General features: G+C 36.3%; 1 protein-coding gene and 1 long non-coding RNA gene across 2 annotated transcripts in view; one reads left to right on the top strand and one right to left on the bottom strand.

The window, feature by feature from the left end:
- Positions 1 to 17473, bottom strand: part of EDNRA (endothelin receptor type A) — a 56678-nt gene that overhangs the window by 26598 nt on the left and 12607 nt on the right. The window lies entirely within an intron of this gene.
- LOC112654664 (uncharacterized) overlaps positions 1 to 17473 on the top strand; it is a 126043-nt gene that overhangs the window by 102770 nt on the left and 5800 nt on the right. Inside the window, exons 3-5 of the long non-coding RNA XR_007402324.1 lie at positions 6203 to 7177; positions 9336 to 9429; positions 14860 to 16535. This is a non-coding gene — a long non-coding RNA (uncharacterized LOC112654664). The remainder of the gene's footprint in view (positions 1 to 6202; positions 7178 to 9335; positions 9430 to 14859; positions 16536 to 17473) is intronic.

Raw genomic sequence — 17473 nt, 5'->3', positions numbered from 1 at the left:
TACTAAACCATGAATAAAGCTAACTTTCAAGTAGTAGCATCAGAGGATTATATTATCTCCTGACAAGCAGCACAGGCTCTGAATGCGAGGTTATGATGAATCCTGGAAAAAGGAAGTGGTTTAGGAATGCACTGACTTAGGTGCTTAACATCCTAATTTTGAACTTAGCTTTTCCTCTGTGCATATGGGGCTGACTGCTTCACCAGGCGTGTCCTAAGTGGCCTTTCTTTATTTAGACTTAAACTTCCCTTTATCATACAGAAACATGGTTACTGTGTTCTGTTTGTAGCATTTGCAGGAAAATCTAGTCTTCCATGTTGACAATTTATAACCTTTACTGGAAGGAATGGATGGATACCCTCTAGTGGCTCCAGTAAGTAGCAGGAACACAAAGACCCCTGTGAGTTGCTGATATTTATCTAATTAGGTATTATACCTGGAGCATGGGCTTAAATAACAGCTCAGCTACCTAAAAGGGACATCCGTGCTGAATTCATGATGCCTTTTCAAGAGTAAAAATGGTATTGATTTCCTTTCTAAGTTTTGCTTAGTGACGAATTGAAATCTATTCCACTCGATAGGAAACACTATCCAACTAACTTGATGAACCTGTCTTTTTTTTTCTTCTTCTGCAAAGTACCTATTGCCTGAGTAGATCTGAGTTGAGCTTTGAATTTCTGTTCTGACCTATCTAAAAGATTATGTGAGGTTTAATTTCATGGCCAATGTGGTCATCAACATAATACTCATTTTGAGAATTTAGTAGTGTAGGGCTCTCTAAAATTCTATTTTTATGGCTAAAACCTTGTATGGTTTATTTCAGAAATTCTCTTTTTAGTCTTAAGACATATTTCCCTTTCTTTTTTAAAAAAATGTTTACATTTAAATTCAATTTAATTAACATATAATGTATTATTCATTTCAGGGGTAGAATTTAGTGATTCATCAGCTGCAGACAAGATCCAGTGCTCATTCCAAGTGCTGTCTTTAATGCCAATCAGGCAATAACCCAATCCCTTACCCACCTCTCCTTTAGCAGCTTTCAGTTTGTTTCTTGTATATTTCCCATTCTTTTAAATAGTTTTCTGAAAGGACCTTTGAATTGAGGAATCCAATTCTGCCTCTCATCTCTCTTTTTTTTCCCTTGCACTCTAACGAGTCTTGGTTAGTATCTCCTCATAATTTCTGCATAAACTTTTGTCCAAGGACAATTGGTGGGTTTTTCACAGGAACCCTGCACTAAACTCCTGACAATTTTCATGAAACTAACAAATAATGATACCACTGCTGATTGCTGGTTGTTAATGCTTGATGCAAGTAAAGATATAAAACACTATTTCTGAGATGAATCTCCCTCCATAAAGAGAAGAAAACCTGAAAACTACTTTTTATAGAATGAGAATTTAGTATTTTGTCCCACAAATGTAAGTTTCACAGAGAGGTGAATAAAATGCCTAAGGATTGTTGCAAGATATGCTTTGGAATGATTGAGCTGTTACAGTTGGTTCATTTCAGAAACAGAGGATCCTGAAATCCACGTGGATGGATTTCCTAATTCACACATACAATAATGAGAAAAAAAGATGTTTATTGCTTAATAAGGGAGACTCTGAAGTCCTATGAGGGTCTAAATGACAAATGCTAAGAAAAATGATCCAGAAAAAACCACAACTGAGCATCTATTGTTTCAGGCCTTTCCAATTGCAATTGAATTTTTTTTTTCCTTTTTCATGCTTGCCAAAGCTTTCAACTAAGGTTAGATGCAGAGGAAGGACTAAAGGGAAAGATATAGAATTGGTGGGCACCAAAAAGATATTATGTAGAGTTTTGTTATTTTTTGGCATAAGTAGAGTTTTGTTATTTTTCCTTTCCCCAGGAGTGAGCATTGATTCTTCTTGGGAATTAAAGACAAAGGGAAAGGAAAGAAAGCACTGGAGGGGCGTACCTGGGTGGCTCAGTTGGGGTTTTGAGATAAAGCCCTCAGTGGGGCTCCATACTCAGCACAGTCTACTTGAGATTCTCTCTCCTTGTCCCCTCTGCCCCTCCCACTGCTTGTATTCTCTGTTGCAAGTAAACAAGTAAATCTTAAAAAAATAAAAAAAGAAATAATTGGAGGAAATTTCTGGACAATCACAGTGAGACATTTCCAATCTATCCTCTTTATTTTGAAAGGATATATGGATAGTAACTGTCCTAATGCAGCCGGGGGAAATTAGGCCACTGCCTGGGGTAACTTCTTCCTAGCTCCCATCCAATCTCAGGTAGGTCCTGCTTGCTAATCTCTTTCTTCATAGAACCAGTGTAGGAGTAATTTTATATTCCAAGTCTCAGCATACTCTGTTTTAGCAATAAAGCATATACAAAAGAAAGAGGGAATCAAAGAGGCATAGAGTGTTGTTCTGTTTTTCTTTTATTTAGAAGAGATATTTTAGAACTTCTGAAAGACTACTGGGAATTCATCCTTTCTGTTCTTTACTAGCACTTAAAATTGAAAACAGTATTTAAAATGGTAAAAAATTAATCTGTATAAAAACATATAATGAAAAGCAAATCTCCCTTCCAATCAAGGCCCCTAAACTCTCTTCCCAAAGGCAACCATTGTTAATTGTTAAATGTTTTCTTCCAGAAAACTTCCTTTGTACATAAAAGCATATGCCCTTTAAAAAAGTGGGAACATATGGAAATAATACCTTTTAACAGTCTTTTATGATCTTTTTTGCCTAGAGTACTTTTTTGGTAAGCAGTTCTAATGCCTAATTAAAAGGTTTTGATTTTTAAAGGCACATCAATGAAAGAATTTAGGCTAGGATAGGAAAAAATAAGGAGCTGTACAGGATAAATCTAGACCACAGCAAAGGAACTAGTTGATTTCATTAATGTTAACAAGCTACTATCAATTCAGTGAAAGAAAAACCAAACTACTCTGACAAACTGACAAGTTGGAATGGTTCAAAGGGTTAATCAGGCACCAGGTAATCATAGCTTCTTTTTGCCATAGAAGGCCCTATGCTATTATGAACCCTCATATTTATAACTTCCAAGGACATCACATGGTCCCTAGTACACAGTAGGTATTGAAAGAATTAATGATCCCAACTCATTAATTCAGGAAAATATTCTCATCTTTTGAATCATATACTGCCAATTTTGCCCTGAAAACACATTCATCTTGTAATTTACTTCTTATTTAAAAGTTGTTCATCAGTATCCCAGAGCAGTATTTCCATTTCCTATGTTGAAAGAAACCATGCACCTGCCAGTGCACATGCACTGTGTCATTTGACACAGTGAGAGAATACTGTTCTGTTTAAGACGTCAGGTTAAAGAGGAGATGCCACACTCTTTGCTGTGAGACAGTCCAGCCTGGTAAGAACCACAGAGCAGATACTTGGCCATGATGCATGTTCTGTGGCCTAATCACATTCTCAAGTGGCTACAAGGAACAACACAGACTGCTTGCTGAGGCAGGAGAAGGCGATCTACAGAGTACGGATTTTACTGAAGGATACTTTCCTTGATTCTAGCCTAGGGAATTTTTCTATAGTTGAAATATAGTTCCTGATCATCACCTGAAAACTATGGTACCTCTAAATGGCAGAAATTAATGTAGAAATTATGTATGTGTGTGGCTGGTTTGGATTATGTCCAAACCAATATAAAATTGACAGGCTGCATTTTTTTACCTGTCAAGAGCAGAGTTAGTTACCTAAGGACTTTGTACTGCAGGGAACATTCATAAGCAACCTGTGTTTAGAATGACTGGATCCCAAAGCAGGATCTCTGACCACCACTATGTTTAGTACAAAGCAATGTCTACTTTTTGGAACCTTTCATATATGTGCAGTGTACCTGGTTATGTCAGTTTTCTGGAACATAACAACCAGAAATAAGCAAAAATGTAATGAGCCAATCGTTGATGTAAAATTTCTGCCCCCAAGCTCATGTACTTTACTTAATGGGCAAATTACTTTAGTCTTCATCGCAGGATGACTTGCTCTTACTTTACACACAATGCTATAAAGTTGGGCTTTTATTGTGTTTTTGGCCCGGTATACATCTGAAGCTGCTTGTTACTAGGAACCCTCCAGAGTCATAGCTCTCAGTCTTGCCTGTACATTGGAATGATTTAGGGAGCTTTTAAGAATCCCAGTCCCTGGGCCATGCCCCTACACTAGTACTTTTCATCTTGGGGCAATTTTGCCCCCAAGAGGACATTTGGCAATGCTTGGAGACATTTTTGGTTATTACATTTGGGTTAGGGGACAGAAGCTCTTAACGTCTTGCGGGTAGAGAGCAGTCCTCCCCAGTGAATAATTAGCAGCCCAGAATGTCTATAGCACTAAGGTTGAAAACCCTATAAGCCAGAATCTTTGGGGCTGGGATCCAAGCCTCACTAGTTTTTAAAGCTCTCAGGTGATTCCAAGGTACAGCCAAGGTTGAGAATCATTGCTCCACTGTTGTGGTTCTCAAGCTTTCCCAGCATCAGAATCACATGGAGGGTTCATGGAGCCAGATTGCTGGGCTGCACTCCCAGAGTTTCTGATTTAGTAGATCTGAGGTGGGGGCTGTGAATTTATTTTATTATTGTATTAATTTTATTTATTTATCAAAGTAGAGTTTACACACAACATTTGCATTTCTAGGGAGTTCCCAGGTGATGCAGACAATGCTGGCTCATCAACTGTACCTGGAGAACCGCTGCTCTAGAAGCACCATGATCAACAAAATATGATAGCTGACAACCAGATAGTGCAGGAGGAGCAGAAATAGTATAAAATATAGACATATGAAATAAAAAATCATAGTAGTTTAGGGCCTGCATCCCACAACCCCCTCGCCCCAGTAGTCCCTAAAGTCATCAGTACAGAAAAGTATAGTTAAATACTGGGTGACTTCGCTGTTATGCAAGACCCAAATGTTATAGCCTAATGTGTTAGGCCTCACCAGCATGGCAGTACAGAACAAGGCTGTTTTTCTCCCTAAATTCAACTTAGGTTGTGAGCTCAGAAGACTTAGGTTGAAGTCCAAGATCTACCTGTTACTATGCAACCTTGGGTAAATCTGTCTCATTTCTTTATTTGTTAAATGGGGTGGTTCTCATACCTCCAACAATGGTATGATGACATTCTGGGGGGTTCAATCAGGAAAATGCATATGAAAGAGTTCTGCACACTGAATCTGTCCCACACAAACATTAGTTATTTTGAACTGCTATAATTTGTAGTCATAAATGGAAATGTACCATTTATGTACAGCTTAAGGAAAATAAGATAATAGGAATGAATTTATCCCTCTTTATTCCAGATGTCATCTTCTGCCATTTAATGCTATTACTTGGACATTACTTTTGTTATTGTCATGGCATCTTAATAATGGGATAAATAAAACCAGTGGCACATTTTTTGTGTGTGCTAATTTTCCTTCCAGCCCATCCGGTGCGGCTGAGGGATTCTTTTCTTTCCTTCATGCCACTCCACCCATCCTAGACAGGAATGAGGGATTTATGAATACAGTCTATAGTAGCTGTAAATCTCAGATTAAATGTTCTCCTCATCTCAACATGAATTATGGTAGTGTCATTTGGAATTGAAGATGATGGAACGGGTACCACTGTTCAAAAAGTGGGGTTCTAAGATTTTCTTTCTTGCTGGCAGAAGGGCTGGGATGTAGAAGTTGAATAGTCAAATCAGTAGTAAACAAGAACAACTTCCAAAAGCACACATTGAGTTAATTATCATGCCTGTGATGCCCAGGACAGGCAGTTAATGAGAACATGCTCTCTGGCTATTGCAGATCTCAGATAGGATACAATAAAATAAATCACTGTGCGTGACTGAGAATGGATTTTGCTTTTATGTTTTAATTGCTTCAGGATTGAGGCAGAGTTTTAATAGAGATAAATGAAGTAAAAACCGTGGCTTCTACTCTAGCCACACACATTTTCCTTTGACAGGCTCCTCCATTTTCCTTCGACAGGCTCCTCTTGTCTCCTGACCAGCCCCAAATTTGGAGTGTATGACAAAAGGCAGAGCAGAAGCAGCAACCCCATAAATATTCTCAATTCTGGTACTGGGTGCCCTCAGTGACCCTGGGGGATGGAGAAGCACTTTTTTATTAAATCAAGTGGCTTGGCATGGCAGTTAATAGCTCTGCTATGTTTCTGTGTGATCTTGGCATGTTGATTAACCTCATTGCTTTTCAGTCCCCTCCTCCAGGAAATGAAGGCAGCTACCTCAGAGCAACAGATGAGAATAATCCTTCCAAACAGAAGGATTAGCAGAAGTAAGCATCTGGAAGAGTGAGCTATGTGTACAGCCTGTTGTTATCAGTCTCTACTTTTTGTCCTGTTTTTCCATGAGAATGTGAAGGATGATCCCCCAGGTCAGGAGGTACAGGGCAGTAGAAGATGGCACAAACAATGAAAGGCCTCGTTCCCAAGGAAATTGCTACCTGGAAGATGGACGACAGAACAGTTCCTAGAGAAGCTATAAGCAACGTTCCACGGGAGTCAAAAGAAGGAGAGGGTGGTATGGTACAATGGCAAAGAGCATAGGATCCAGAATCACAGATGTCCACTGGCATAACTTAGACAGGTTAGCTGTACCTAAGAGAATACTGGAGATGAACAGAGACTCTATATCATATGGTGGATGCGGGTCTGAAGTGAATTAATCCATGCAAAGCACTTAGAACAGGGCCTAGCCCATCACAGACCTAAGTGTTAGCTCCTGTGGGGCACTGCACTCCCATGGGAAACATGGGATTGTTGCTACTTCTTGCTGTCTGTAGCTTACACTTTTGAATATTCAGTGTTTCAGTTTTTGCATAGCTCTTAACTTTTTTAGAATCTGAAATATATAGCTGTTAATAACAACCAAGTGGAGGACAGGGGGAAAACAAGAGTAAAATAATTTTTGAAACCAGTGATCCAAAGCCAAGAAGGTTTCTTCCTTAGAAGAAACATGGTTCACCCAAGATACGGGCTTATTATCCTCAACAGTCTCACTAACCTGAAGGCTGGGAATGAAAAAAAATGTGTCTTTGGAGTAACTCTGTTTGCTGTAAGGATGCCAATCTAGAAGAAGGGTACCCGAGACTTTTTATTTTGCATGCATGAAACCAAAGGATCATTGAATGGAGAAGAAACATTAGAAGGACTCAATATTAAAATAACCAGGTCAGTGCCAAATATACATGTCAATACTTTAAGATTTCATTCCTAACAGAGAGAAGATCTATGTTGGAAAAAATGAACCCTGGCTTTTCCCAGATGGAGAAAAGACTTTATATGTGTCATGACTGGAGACTTATATTTTCTTGTAACAAAGTGCAAGCATAGTTAATCAGAGAAAATAAGTGGTCTGACCTGGACACACAATAAGGCCCAAAACCTAATGAAAAAGTCTTATTGTTTCTTTTAATCAGCAGTTTATGGTAGTAAATGCTGGTACTTATTCAAAAGAAACCTGTAGGCAAAACCAAAGCAGAACAAAGCAAAACAAAACAAACTGGTAGAAATTCCCCACATATAGATTTAGGGAGTAGCTACAAAAGACTTATCAAGAATTGTGATAAGTAGGAAAAAGGGAAAACCAATAGCATATTAGAAGGCATGCCACTTATTTAATGATTTAATACACAAAATCTTAAGAACTGGAGTTAGTTCCTCACTGTGAAGTATGTCATGAGGTCATAGGAAATTAATCATCCTATGTGTAATTATATAAAAAATAGTGAAAGGGAATAAAGTGGAAAGGAGAAAAAAAATGAGTGGGAAATATCAGAAAGGGAGACAGAATATGAAAGACTCCTAACTCTGGGAAACAAACTAGGGGTGGTGGAAGGGGAGGTGGGCGGGGGGTGGGGGTGACTGGGTGACGGGCACTGAGGTGGGCACTTGATGGGATGAGCCCTGGGTGTTATTCTATATGTTGGCAAATTAAACACCAATAAAAAATAAATTTATATATAAAAAAAAGAAATAATGACCCAACCAAGAAATGGTAGGCAGCATAAAGAAATGGGACTGTATGTGTCTTGGTGGGGGAGGGGAGAATATAATTGATGCTGAAGCTGATGTATTATAGAACATAAGGTTGAGGGGATTTTGAATATTTAATAATAGAAAGTCATTAGACACTAAAACTTCAAGATTTCCAATAGTTGAGACATAAATTGAAATAGATAAACAGACCTGATGTCTGAATTACCAGTCATGTAATGATACTTCACCTAAGAATGACATGCATTTTAACAATTTACCATTAAAGTTTTAAACTGGCTATCTTTTGGGGAAGTGCTATGTATGGTATACAGAGTATTAAAACCACAGAAGTTATAATTAATGGAAAGAGAGAAGAGTGGAACATCTTAAGGGGGAAGTTGGAAATCCTGACCTCCAGCTCCAGTCCTATCAGAAATCTTTGGGCCTTGCTTTCCTTCTCTAGTTCTGGCCCAGCATTTCTTATCTCTAAATTCTTTGCCAGCTCATAAATTATGTGATTTTTTTTTTTTCACATCAGAACTCCAGTCTATAACTGGTTTCTCTGAAACTATTATCAACTCCAATTATCCCTAATCTTACCTCAATTCTTCCCTTCATTTTATATGATTAATTTTTTCCAATTTCTTTTTCCCATCTGTGACTGTTTTAGGTTTTTTTTGCGCTTTTTTCTACCCAAAAGGATTAAGGATGTCAAAACCTATGGAATCCTGTAGATTGAAGCATTGAGCCTATGAATTTACCTTGAATGAATCAACAGTATTTTATTACTCTCTAGGAAAAAGCTAAAATATTTAGTAAATTTGTCCAGTAAGTTATAAAGTATCATATTTAAAATGTAGTCCTGACTATATATAAATGCAGGAAAAAAATAGTAGATAAGTAGCTATTTTAAGCTTCCAGTCAAGAGTCTGTTAGTATGATAGTGTAAAATTAAGGCTTTTAAAAAGATTTTGAAAAGGAGTTTGATATAACTTTGTCTTATTTATGGTTATTTGGAAATGGCATAACATTAAATTCTACTACTCAAGACATATAGGTTACAACCTAGTTTTGCTTCTAAGCTTGATATTTGATATGTACCACATCTCTAGTGTAAGCATTTTGCTTATTTTTAGTGCAACCTAGAACAGAAAACATACAAATTTGGAGTCTAATATAATTAGTCTACAGTGATGCCAGGGTTCCTTTTCTAGACACTCGATTACTTAGAGATACTTGTCCTTGCTAAGGAATATTAACTGCCATGAAAATCAGTCATTTAACCAAATATTATTAAGACAAGTTTGATAACCAATATTTATTTTAGATTTATAAAATCATATCATTTCAGATTTGGAGATCTTCTAGATCTGTGGTTTTTTTAAATTGCTGTCTGTGACTCCTGAGGATCCCTGAGAACCTTTCATGAGGCCTGCAAGATCAAGGTAACACTAGCAGATTAGTGCCTTTTGCCCTGTTGTACAAAAGCAATGGTGGGTAAAACCACTGGTGCCTTGGCATGAATCAAACAGTGGCACCAAACTGTTTTAATAGTCATTGTATTCTTTACCATGACACAATAGCAGAAAAAAAATTGTTGCTGCAAGAGTAATGGTGAGGGGTTCAGCAGGGTCACAGGCTACAAGAGCAATATACAAATACCAGTTGCATTTCAATATATCAGCAATGGAAAATCCAAAAATCCAAAAATGAAGAGACAATTTTATTCAAAATAGTGTCAAATATTTAGGAATACATTTGACACAAGAATTGTATGATGTGTACTGAAAGGTACAAAATATTGGAGAAATCAGGTATTTAAATACATGTTTATGGATTGGAAGAATCAATACTGTTAAGATGACAGTTTTCTCCAAATTCATCTAAAGGGTCAATACAATTCCTGTCTAAAATCAAGGAAATGAATAAGTTCATCCTAAAGTTTATATATAAAGGTAAAGAACCTAGAATAAGCAAAACAATTTTGAAAAAAAGAACAAAGTATGACTTACAACATGTGTTTAAAAATTTACTATAAACTACAGTAAGTTATATAGATAGGATGGCAGTGGCATAACAATAGACACATAGGTCATTGGAACAGAAAAGAAAGTCCAGAAATAATATCTTACATTGATCATCAAATGAGTTTTTTTTTTTAAATTTTTATTTATTTATGATAGTCACAGAGAGAGAGAGAGGCGCAGAGACACAGGCAGAGGGAGAAGCAGGCTCCATGCACCGGGAGCCCGATGTGGGATTCGATCCCGGGTCTCCAGGATCACGCCCTGGGCCAAAGGCAGGCGCCAAACCTCTGCGCCACCCAGGGATCCCAATCATCAAATGAGTTTTGACAAAGGTGCCAATGCAATTCAATGACGAGAGGGTAATCTTTTAAAAAATGGTGTTGGAACAATTGTATATGTCTATGCAAAAAAAAAATGAACTTATATACTTACCTCATATCCTACACAAAAATTAATTGTGATCATACATCTAAATGTAAGAGCTAAAATGTAAAACTGTTAAAGAAAACATTGGATAATTTTTTTGGGATCTTGGCTTAGGAAATATTTCATAGATATGACACCACAAACATGATCCATAAAAGAACAATTTGATAAATTGTATTTAGTCAAAATTAAAAATGTTGTTCCTCAAAAGACACCATTAAGAAGATGAAGAGAAAAGCCAGAGAGTGGGAAAAATATTTGCAAATCATATATCTGATGAAGGTCTTCAGTCTAGAGTGTATAAAAAACTCCTACAATTAAACCAATATAAAGACAAATAACAATTTAAGAGTGTAGGAGATTTAAATAGACATTTCACCAAAGTAGATATACAAATAGCTAAGAAAACTAAAATGGAAAGTACTCATAATTATGAGTCTCTTAGGGAAATAGAAATTAAAACCACAATGAGATAGAATGGCTATAATGAATAAGACTGATAATAAGTGTTGGTGAGCATGTGGAGGAATTGGAACTGTCAGATAATGCTGGTGGGACTGTAAACTGGTACTACCATTTTTTATATTAATATGATCCAGAAATATTATTCATATTCCTCCAATGTTAGTAATTTGTTTATATTTAGTTCTACATAATTTTCTGATGTGTAGGTGTATGTATCCATCACCAATCAAGATATGGAACAGGTCCTTCACCACAAGGATGCCTAATGATATTCTCTTATAACCACACTTCCTTTGCCTCCCCTTCCCCATTCCTAACTCCTAATTACCGCTGATCTGTCCTCAGCCTCTATTTCAAGAATGTTAGATAAATGGAATCATATAGTATATAATCTTTTGAGATTGGCTTTTTTCATTCAGAATGGTTCCTTTGCAGTTTATCCAAGTTGTTGTATATATCAATAACTTGTTCCTTTTAAATCTTTTTTTCTTTTTTTTTCCTTTTTAATTTTGAGTAGTACTGTATGAAATGTATGTACCATAGTTTGTTTAAACCACTCACCCACTGAACTATGTCTGAATTGTTTGTGGGTTCTGGTTATTACAAATAAGCTACTATGAACATGCATGAAATAATTGCATGAACATAATTTTCATTTCTTTGGAAAAAGTGCCCAAGAGTACAATTGCTGGATCTGACAGTAATTGCATGTTTAGTTTTATAATAAATATCTAAACTCCTTGCTACAGTGATTCTACAATTCTTCATTCTCACCAGAAACGTATGTTTATTTTAGCCATTCTGATAGGTGTGTAGCGGTATCTGACTGTGGTTTCTATTTTGCATTTCCCTAATGGCTGATGATGTTGAACATCTTTTCATGTGTTTATTGAGTCATCGTATATGCTCTTCAGTAAAATTTCTGTTTATATCTTTTCCCCATTTTCTATTTCTGTTTTTTGTTGTTGAGTTTTGAGAGTTTTCTACATATTCTAGATATTAGCCTTTGTTGGATTTGTTGATTGCAAATATTCTTTTCTGTTCTGTAGCGTTCTTTTCTTCCTCTTAAAAGGGTCCTTTGCAGAGTAAGAGTTTTAAGTTTTGATGAAGTTATATTTATCAATTTTTTCTTTCATAGATTGTCCTTCAGGTACCAACTCTAAGAACTCTTTACTTAGTCCTAGATCCCAAAGATTTTCTTTCTTTTGCCCCTAAAGTTTTATACTTTTACATTTTCATTTAGGTCCATAGTTTCAAACAAATTATTTTTAATAGTGGTAAAATATATATAAGATGAAATTTACCAAATTGGTCATTAGTTATGGGTCATGGATGTCTTTAGCAGAGAAGAGGTAGTTTCAACAGAATGAGGGGAGGCATTGAGGATCAAGGAACCTAACAAGGGATCAAGTGACAAATATTAAGCCCTAAGGCACTTACTTTCTCCACTCACTCATTTATCCAAAATTTCTGGCTAAGCAATAACAACTTATTAGATGTTATCAATTCTGTACCAGCTTTGTTTTCTGGACCAATTCCACAACCTATTAAACATTTATCATTTCATGAGAGTTAAGAGTTATTGAGTTAAGAGTTATAAGAGTTATTGCAAACAAGTAAAGAATATCAAAACCACAGTAGAGGTGGATCCTGGTCTATCAGCTGAGAGATTGCATGTATTATTTCAGCCTGAAAGCAGGACCAATTTGAATTAGCATCTCTGTAAGATTATAAATAGCTCAGTGAAAAAAAAATAAAGAAAAAAAATAAATAGCTCAGTGTTCTGGTTCACACAATTGGAACTAAAGACGTTGACTCCTCATATTCTGAGAGTCTATGCTCCCTGCTTCTTTCCCTCCCTCCTTCCACCTCTTCTCTTCCTAAATATATATGAATTGTCTTCTGTGTATCTGATGAATTACACAGTATCTAAGAATTGAGTCCCAGGGATGAATGCATCATCCAACCCTGTCTTCTTTTTTCCATCCCCTGTAGCACCTCCTTCTTTCCCTCAACAACTGAGAAATACACAGAAAATATCTGATGCCACACAATTACATGTATACAAACACACACACACACAGAGTGTATAAAAAATGAACACAGTATTTCTTATCCTTTCCCCACTTCTCCTTTGTCTATGACATGGCCCTTTGGTCCACTATCAAAGAAACATTCTTTGAATTTTATAGCAGAGAGATAAAAAATTCATTTATTTTAAATTATGACCATGTAATTTAAATTGGCCTGTTGAAAAGATCTAAAGTGTAGTGATTTTCTGATAAAATAATTTCAAATATGTAAAGGTTTTGTCTTTAAGAATTTTAGACAGTCCCTTTTTTTTTCCCGTATGAAATTTTCCTGAAATAGATAGAAAAGTCTTATTTCTTCTTTTTCTTAACTGAAACATGAATGGCTGCCCAAAGATCTGGTCACCTTAATTGGTGACCCAAAGTTCTGGTCATCTTATCGCTCTTGTAATGCTATGAACATTTCTAATTTAAAACTTCTTCAATTTTAATCAGAAATGCAAGATTTGTCTAATAGATTTTATGAATATCTGGACACTAAGACCCTCAATGAGGCCAAAGTTCTGATGTGTGATAACTAAATGGCAAAGACAGAGACGGTAACAGCCCTTGGCTGTTCTTCTGTTAGTAGTCACCTCAGGAACAAGCCTACTAGGTATCATTATGCCTAATGAGACTTCATGAGCTGGAGGGCCCTTCATTATTTTTTCATATAAAAATAATGATTTGAGAGATCAAATGATTTTTTTTTTCAGGATCAGTCACAGACCATTTAAAAAAAAGAAACATATTTTGATTTGTTGGGATTATGCCCATTTACTTTTTGGCAGTTGGAGGCCTAAGCCACTTAAAATAGCAAAGATTATGAAGATGCAGTAATATTTTTGAAGTTCACGTTTTGAGCTTTGACTACTAGGGAACAAAATGAAGGAGAATGAGAGGCAGGGATGAAAAGTAGGTGCAGGGTAGTCGGTGAGATGCCACAAGGGTTGATAAACTTTTTTGGTAAATGGCCAGATAGCAAATATTTTAGCCTTGGCAGACCATATGGTGTCTGTCAAAACTATTTATGTAAGTAATGGGTATGGCTGCGTTCCAATAAAAGTTCATTTTTTAAAAAAAGGCGTTGGGTCAGATTTGGCCCACTGGTTGTAGTTTTCCCACCCCAGGGTCAGACAATCAGTAGAAAGCAGAAGACTTGAGTACTCAGTGCTTGCAGATGAGGCCCTGGAATATCCCTTTCAGTGTATACTACTTCCAGATTCACTTTCCTTCCTTTATGATGGCCCAGGAGCTGGAGGCAATTTTAAGGTCACTCCATAACACCAATGAAAATATTACTGTGAAGATAATTATTTCCTTGGAACAAAAAGCAGGAAAAGTTTCAACAAATCACTAAGTTTAAATACATATTCATAAGATTTCAAAACCCAGCGCTCACACATTTCATATACTTCTTGATACCTTCTTAGAGTACATATTATATGCATTGTAAGACCACTGTAAGTTCCATTTGAAATTGAGCCAGTGGTTTTGATGAATAAAATTTCTTTTTAGGGATGTTCCACAAATTTTGTGGATGACATTAAGAAGGATTTTATTCTGTTTCAGAAGCGACCAACTTGGTAAATTTCTACAGCAACCCTCCCTTACCAATCTTATTTTAGTATAAGGTAGTATATATAGTATATGTAGTATATATATAATGTAGTAACCAGATTACAATTAAACCTCCAAGTTTTACCTAGCAACAAACACAAGATATGTCATTTAACAAAATTAACCTCAGGGAGATTGTGTGGAGAATTTCATCAATTCAACTTAAACTCTCATAACATTTACTGTCTGCAATCATGGTTTTTAAATCTCTGTTTCATGGTGTGTTTTAACATTTTTTTTTAAATTTTTATTTATTTATTTATGATAGTCACAGAGAGAGAGAGAGAGGCAGAGACATAGGCAGAGGGAGAAGCAGGCTCCATGCACCGGGAGCCCGACGTGGGATTTGATCCCGGGTCTCCAGGATCACACGCTGGGCCAAAGGCATGCGCCAAACCACTGCGCCACCCAGGGATCCCGTGTTTTAACATTTTAAAATAAATAACCATTTACTATAGCCAAAATGGAAAATGCTGAAACCTAATTTTATTTATGTAGCTCTTGAAATTAATTTGAATAATTTTGCTTTAGCTGCATATATTATTTTGGGAGAAGGAGAAATGACAGTGTTTCTGTTTTCAAAGAAAATGTTAATAGGCGTTTCGCATTCAAAATGTTTTTCATGTGTATGTGTTTGGTGCTCTCAAAAACTGCAACAAACACCAAAGTTTAAAATTACCCTGGCATTGGGCTAACTTGATTGTATATATTTGTATTCTCAAACAGAATGTGTGCCACTCAAAGTCATGGTTATCCTAGACTCATGTTTTCTATAGACACTTAGCAAATGTACGAGTTGATTTGGGAATCATTGGGATTATGGAAGCAGTTAACAGATTTGCTTACAAGGCAAAGAATTACAATGAACAAAATTCACACATAATGCCACACAGGTTTTACAGCATTTAGAATTAGAAAAAAATTCCTATTTAGGAAATCGTACTTAATTCCTAATACTGTGCCATGCCTTGGTAACTTGCCATGCCTCCAAAATTACTGATCAAAATTTATATTAAAGATTTATAATCAATATTCATGTTAGAATATATATTTTATAGATCTATGTTGATGTGTATTACATATATTTTATATACATATGTAGGTCATATATGTATATATATATATTTCAGCATCTGTATGCATACAAAAATGTATATGAGAACATGCACTATTCTTATTAGCTCAAAATTAGAAACTATTTAAGTGCCTACATATAGGAGAGTGGATAATAAATTGTGGCATATTCAGACAAGGAAGTACTACACAATTATGAGAATGAATAAGGTACAACACAACAATGTGAGTTACTCTCACAAACATAATGTTGAGCAAAAGAAGCCATATGGAGAATATATATCATATGATTCCATTTATGTTAAATACAAAAATAGGCAAATTCATGCTATTAGGAGTCAGGAAAATGGTTGCCTTGGGATTTAGGGTGGTCAGTGGCTGAGGGACTTCTGGGAGCAGGTAATCTTCTGTTTCTTGATTCTGGTTATACAGATGTGTTCATTTCGTGAAAGTTCATGGAGCTGACATGTACATTTTTCTGGATGTATATTATGTTTCAATAAAAATTTTAAAAACTTCACACAGTATTATGGCTCTTAAATTATGTAATATTCCCCTAATTTTCATAGGTTTTAGGTTTTAGGTTTTCCTAATTTTCAGAGGAAAAACAAATCTGGGAAAACAACAGAAATAAAACAGTGTTTATGACATAAATTACATTATTTTAAAGGAGAAATTTTGGAGTGTTCTAGACTTTTTTAATGGAATTAAGTTAAAGGTTCACAACAGTCAGAGATTTTTTTTTTCTTTCTTGGTACAGACATTCTGCAGAATTGCTTCATGAGACAGAAAACCCATGTGGGATAAGACATAGTACAGTGTTTGGTATTTCGCAGAGATGTGTGCCCATTACCTTTCATACTTTGGCAGGTAATGGTTGTGGACGTTTTTAACATATTCAATAATTGCTTGCTTTACTTGTTGCTTTTATAATTAGGGGTATTAAAATTATTTACTTAAATATTTACTTATTTGAGAGAGAGAGAGAGAGAGAGCAAGAGAGAGTGGTGGGGAGGGAGAGAGCGGTGGGGAGGGGCAGAGGGAGAGGAGACAGAATTTTTAGCAGGCTCCACATCCAGCTTGGAGTCCCACGTGATGCTCCATCTCACAACCCTGAGATCATGATCTGAGCTGAAATCAAGAGTTGGACGTTTAGTTGACTGAGCCCACCCAGGCGCCCCTATATAGTTTTACAGTCAATGGCATCAGTTCACAAAACATATAGTTCATATGTAAATTTTTTGAAATTGAGGATTTCTGACTTCTTTTTAAATATCATTTGAGGGCAGCCCAGGTGGCTCAGTGGTTTAGCGCTGCCTTCAGCCCAGGGCATGATCCTGGAGACCCAGGATCGAGTCCCATATCTGGCTCCCTGCATGGAGCCTGCTTCTCCCTCTGCCTGTGTCTCTGCCTCTCTCTCTCTCTATCTATCTATCTCTCCTCTCTGTGTATTCTCATGAATAAATAAATAAATATCAGTTGAGACATATTCCCAAATGTCATCCATTGTGTTTCACACTCCCCTTCTAATTCTTGTGCATCCACTAAACTTAGGAAGGAAAGTCTAGGAATGCAGCATTTAGTTTCATCAATAAAATCTGATGTTTCCACACCAAATAAAACTATGGGCTAGCCATAGACACTCATTTTCTGTCTCATGTTCACAAAGACATTGCCCAGCCTTCCCAGCAATAACTGAGTGCGACACCTATTTGGTAAAATGTGTTTCTCTGAGCAGGTAAGCAGATGCATGTTTCTAGGTAAGCAGTTCATCAAGAACTCAACCTTTCTTTTCAGTTTATTATTTT

Source organism: Canis lupus, chromosome 15 (genome assembly GCF_003254725.2).
Source record: "Canis lupus dingo isolate Sandy chromosome 15, ASM325472v2, whole genome shotgun sequence".
Taxonomy (NCBI): domain Eukaryota; kingdom Metazoa; phylum Chordata; class Mammalia; order Carnivora; family Canidae; genus Canis; species Canis lupus.
The sequence above is the reverse complement of the archived record's forward strand: the minus strand, read 5'-3'. Positions and strand labels throughout refer to the sequence as shown.